The sequence below is a fragment of the Equus przewalskii genome, chromosome 24 (genome assembly GCF_037783145.1).
Source record: "Equus przewalskii isolate Varuska chromosome 24, EquPr2, whole genome shotgun sequence".
In the NCBI taxonomy this organism is placed as follows: Eukaryota; Metazoa; Chordata; class Mammalia; order Perissodactyla; family Equidae; genus Equus; species Equus przewalskii.
This window is the reverse complement of record NC_091854.1, coordinates 28,068,872-28,075,091: the sequence shown is the minus strand read 5'-3', so window position 1 is coordinate 28,075,091 and position 6,220 is coordinate 28,068,872.

The window sequence follows — 6,220 nt, the reverse complement described above, 5'->3', positions numbered from 1 at the left end:
AGGAAACCTCCACTGGCTGAGCAGTGGAGCGCTGACACACTGCGCTTTATGTTGAAGAGCACTTCCTTGTGCTGAAAGCCCATCCTTCTTGGGCCCTGACTGCACCACACGCCTTTCTTAGGCATCCCTGTCCTGTCTTCAGTATTCTGGGCCTGTAACAGCGTTGTTTAAAAACAGGAAGTGATTTTAGTGGTTTTTCCATTTTGTTTGCATCTTTGGTAGCCTTTATTTTTCAACCTATTTTGATCCTAGAAATCAGCTGCTTGAGGGCTATTTGTTTCAAAAATACAAATCAAGGCAATTCACTCCCGGAAGACCTGTAGACTCACGGATCATGAGTCATCAAGTTAGCATGCTCGACTAAAGTCAGGATGAGAACGAATTATTGTGCACCGAACTTCACTGAACCCTGAGTTCTTCAGGTATCAAAGAGGAAAAATATGCACAAATATTTTTTAGCCAAAAGCACTCTTTACAAATATTAAATAACACTTACGGTTGCAGATTCTTGGGAAGTGTGACTTCATGTCTGATCTTCAGCTAATACCGCCTCCCTCAGCGGTACCCCATCTCTCCTAGTCTCCTGTTGGTGTGAAGTCAGAGAACACTGCGCTGTATCTTTTCCAAAGCATCGTCTGGACCTCTTGGCTCCTAAAGCTCCACGTGTAGGCCTCTTTTTCAGGTCTAACTGTATCCTTTTGTCATTTCGGGGGTATGCACTGGATTACCAGTGTACTGTTACTTTTCCTTCCATCCTGTCCCCTTATTCTCCACCTTAATTTTTTGTTATTTGGTAAAATCAGATCTTCATGTTCAGTTTCTGTGTCTGCCAAAGAAACTGTTTCATTTTGATACATTTACCAAAATAACATTCCATAAATTGAAGCAGTAAAACACCTTTCTTCAAGCAGAGATTTCTTAACAGGAACATTTCTTTGAGGAAACCACTTTTGAGAGTTTAACATGAGCTACTTTTTCATCCTGGTTTTTGGAAGACCATCCAGGGCCTGGAGGTCATGGTGAGGAGGCTGGATTGTATCCTGAGAGCAATGAGAAGAGATTAAAGGGTTTTAAGTAGGGGAATGACTGAAGTGATCTGATTTATATTTGGGGAAAAAACCACTCTCTGATGTTTGAAGACTGGATTGTAAGTGTCTAGGGTGGAAGCAGAGAAAGCAGTAGTTCAGGTGGCCTGACAGTGGTTCTTAGACCAGAGCGGAGCAGCGCAGACGGGAAGAAAGTGAATGGATTTGAGATGTTTTACTGGTAGAAGTACAGGACTTGTGTGATATAATTAATATGTCTGGGATGTAAGAAAATGGGATAATGGGGCATATCATTTACCTATTGCTAATACTGTAGCATGAATGTTAAGCACCAAATCTCAGTGTCATACAACAGCAGGTGTCTGGGGGGTTGGCTAGGTAGATCTGCTGATATTGGCTGCACTTGCTCTCGTAACTGGACTTTGCCTGGCTATGAGCTGATCTAGGTCTCAACTGGGATGATTGGGGTAACTTGACTACTACACGTGTCCCCTGTCTGGTAGAGTAACCTGGACATATCCTCCTGGCAATGGCAGAGATGAAAAACCTCGGCTAAAAACACGAAAAGCCACTTAAGGGCTCGGCTCAGGATTGATACACTGTCACTTCCACTACCTTCTATTAGCCAATGCAAGTCATGAGGACAGCCCATACTTCAAGGGGTGTGAAAAAAGCCTCTGCCTTTTTAGTCTTTAATGAGAACTAAAGTGTCCCATGGCAACGTCATGGATACAGGGAAGGATGAAGGATTGGGGTTGTTTCTGCAGTCTCATACATAGGAGAACCAAATAGGATTTTTAGGTTTTTGTTTGCACAACTGAATGAGTATCATTCTATTCTTTAAGACTAGAGGAAGAATGGTTGAGTGGACATGGATATATTGAGAGTTCCCAAGTAAATTTGAGATGATGTAAGGTGTTCATCTTCTCCATGAGGCTTACTTCTCCATCCTTCTTCTTCCCTCCTGTAGCACCCCTGAGCCTCCTTACCCTGAAGGAACTTGCTCGCTGGAAATGGGATTCAAACCAAAGCCGTCTGATTCCAGTCCGTGTTTTTATAAGTATTACTTCCACCCACATATGTTAGTTCTGGTAAATATTATTTTCTCGATTTCCTTACATGCTTATTGGTATTTTAGTTCTCCTTGTAGACAGATGTTCCTGGAAGCTTCCCAGCCAACTTGCCCCTAATCTATGTCTTCAGCCATTCCCCAGCCATACTGTCGGAGTCATTCTTCTTAAAGGAAAATAAGACTATGTCCCTTCTACACTTAGAACCTTTCAAGAAGTCTGTATTACTTACTGGATGAAGTCCAAGCACTTTAGGATAGCTATAAGACCCTCCACATCCTGACCCTTGCCTCCTTCTCAGGGCCATCACCAGCCGATCTCCTCTTTCATTTGTGCTCCAGCAGTACCAGGCTGTTTGTTACTTCTCATCGATTGCATACCATTTCATGTTTCCCTTTGTTCACACAGTCTAGCACCTCTGCTTGGAACTTTCCCGCCCTTGTCTGTCTGGCAAATGCCCAGTTTCCATCACAACTCTGATGGAGCATCGCCTTCCTGTGATGCTTCAGACAGGATGCTCTCTTGTGTTTTTTTGAAACTTATGTATGTCTATTTTTGTATATATCACATTATGTAGTTTCATTTGCTAGCACTTCTATCTTCCACTTTAGATGGTGAGCTTGTTGCTTGTTGTAGAGAGATGGAATTAAATCACCCTGGCACAACGGCATTTGGCTAAACCATTCGACACCTATCAGGCTGGAAACTGGCAGCCACCCTAGCTGCTCCTCCAAGGTGAAAACCAATAGATTAGAAAAAGCTTTGCACTCACTTCTGTTGCACCCCTACAAATCACATGTGGGGCAACTTATTCTGCCTCTCTTGTCCCTCTCCGCCACTGCCAGAACTTAGTCTGCCCTGGCATCATTTAAATATGTTGTGGGTAGGGCCAGCTCCAGTGGCCTAGTGGTTAAGTTCAGCATGCTCCACTTCCGTGGCCAGGGTTTGGTTCCCAGGTGCAGACCTACACTGCTCTGTTAGCGGTCACGCTATGCTGGTGGCCTATATACTACAAAATAGAGGAAGATTGGCATGGATGTTAGTGCAGGGTGAATCTTCCTCAGCCAAAAAAAAAAAAAAAAAGTGGTGAGGAAGGAGGGGTATATAAATAATCCCCTGACCATGCACACTCAGTCTCTCTCTTGTCTCCTCCGGTAGATATCAGAGCACCCCCTTCTGGTGGGTCTTGTTCCTCACTCTCGGAATCCCTCTTATTTTGCACACACCTGTGTGAGTAATAATTTAAATTAATTGTGGTCTCTGGCTTGGGTGTGATGTGTTTTGACATCTGATATCTTAAAAAGGTAGAGCCTGGCCGTAGCCAGCTGTCACACTTATGCATCGTTATGCTCAGGGCATCACTATAAGAACTCAATAAAACTTGGCTGTTCAACCAAGTTAGCCGAGGCTGCTGGAAGAATGGCCTTAAACAACTGATCACAAGAATAATTTTAAAATTGTGTTTATAAATGAGTGCTTGAGGATTTGGGTTTGTTTTTTCTAAAGAATTTGAAATATTTTACTTAAAATCTTGATTATTCTCATTTAATTAATCAGCTCTTGATTCATACAAACAAAGAAAAGCTCAAAAGAGGAATCTGGGCCAGCTCTATGGGATTAACGGTGCCTCCGCCTTTGAAGGCCTCAGGACCCCTTTAAGTTCTCAGGATCTGCCAGTTGGTACAAATGCAAAAAGGAATGGGCGGCTGACACCTCTAGAAAGGAATTTTCTCCCTCTCTCCGGCCCAGAGAACTGGTTTATTAGACAAAAGAACCTCAAATGTGGATTAGGAATGAATTATCCTCTTAACTTCAGGCACATGAACATCATAAAAACAGCTATTCTAACAGCATTAGGAATCCCGGTTGTGCCGCTGCAGTTTATGGGGTTACTGGATTGCCTGTGGGTCCTGCCCAGAAAATGGAAGAATAGGTTTCCCAACAGGAGAAAGTTGTTAATAGTAACTGACTGAATGTCCACACTTATCTCTGTTCCTCGTCAGAGTGTATTATCTGTTTTTATGTTTGTTTCCCCACTTAGAGAGATTCTTGGGGACAGTGCCCTTGTCTGTCACTGTATCATAGAACCCAACACTTAGCAAGCAGTTATTAAATATTTTACACTATTGTAAATGGTATTTTTTAAAATTTAAACTTCTGTTTGTTGGATGCTAGTGTAGAGAAATAAATTTGATTTTCGTATATTGAACTTGTATCCTGTAATCTTTCTAACCTTATTAGTTCTAATAACTTTTTAAAAATAGATTCCATCATATTTTCTACGTAGAAAACCATGTTGCTATGAATAAAATTTTGGCTTCTTCCTTTCCAATCGAGGAGGCTTTTATTTCTTTTATTTTCTTTCCTTGTTGCACTAGCTAGAACCTCCAGGACGGTGTCGAATAGAAGTGGCAAGACAGGACATTCTTGTCTTGTTTTTGATGTGAAGTAGAAAGTATTGTCTTTCATCATAAAGTGCAATTGATGTTACCCATAGTTTTTTTCATAGATGTGCCTTATCAGGTTAAGAAATTTCCTACTTTTTGAGGGTTATAATTAAGAATGAATGTTAGTTTATGTTGAATGCTTTTTCTGTATTCATTAAGATGATCATATGGATATTGTTTATTAGTTTGTTAATATGCTGAATTAAATTTATTTATTTAGAATATTCAACCAACTTTACATTTCTGGGGTAAACCAGAAATGTATATTATGTTTTTATCAACTTTTAGATTCTATTTGCTAAAATTTTAAGAGTTTTTGTATCTACATTCATGTAGGATACTGGTCAAGAGTGCGTTTTTTCTTGCAATGCTTTATCTGGTTTTGATATCAAGGTAATGATGGCTTCAAAGAGTGGGTTGGAAATTGTTATTGGCTCTTAACTTTTCTGAAAGACTTTGTACAGAATTACTATTATTTATTCCTTAAATGGTTGGTAGAGTTCACTAGTGAAGCCATTTGAGCCTGGAGCTTTCTTTTTTGAAATTACAGATTCTATTTCTTTAATAGATATACAACCCTAGGTTATCTATTTTATTTGAGATATCCATTTCATGAGATTTGCTAGTTTGTGTCTTTCAAAGAAATTTTCCATTTCATCTAAGGTAGTGAATATATTGGTATAAAGTTGTTCATAATAATTCCATATTGTCTTTTTAATATCTATAGAATCTATAGTTATGTTGCATCTCTCATTCCTGGTCTTCATAATTGTGCCTTCTTCCTTTTTTTTTTATGGATAAGTCTGGCTAGAGGTTTATCAGTTTTATTGATCTTCTCAAAGAGCCATCTTTTTATTTTCAACCTATTTGTGTCTTTTAGTTTAAACTGCATTTCTTGCTGGTCAAATATAGTTTGGTCATGCTTTTTTATCCAGTCTGATGATATATGCCCTTTAATTGGGATTTATAGACCACTTACATTTAATGTGATTATCGACATAGTTAAATTTGTGTCTATCATCTTGTTATTTTTTTTCTGTTCATCTCTCCTGTTCTTGTTCTCCCTTTCTCTTTTTTTCTGCCTTCTTTTGGATTAATCAAGTCTTTCTTTTTTTGGTTAATCCCATCCACTGTATTTTTCCTATCAGACATTGCTGTTTTCGTATGTAGAATTTCTATTTGGATCTTTTTTATATCTCCCGTCTCTCTACCTAACTTTTTGAATATTCAAAGGTACCTGACTGTTAATTATAATATATGTGTCAGTTCTGGTGTCAGTGAATTGATTGATTTTTGTCTTAATAATGGGTTATATTTTTCTGTCTCTTGCATGTTGGGTAATTTTTGATTGGATGCCACACATTTTCAATTTTACTTCATTGGTTGGTAGGTTTATTTGTATTTCTTTTAAATATGTTTGAGCTTTGTTCTGGGACTCAGTGTTTTTGGAAGCAGGTTGATCTTTTTGAGGTTTGTTTTTAAGATTTTTAAGGTGGGATTGAAGCGGTGCTCAGCGTAAGGCCAATTTTCCTCAATACTTCATTACACAGTATTACTATCTAATACTGAGGCAAGATTCTTCTGTGTATTCTACCAAATTCACCATTAATCATGAGGTTTTCCAGTCTGGATGGTGGGAATAGGTTCTATTCTCAGC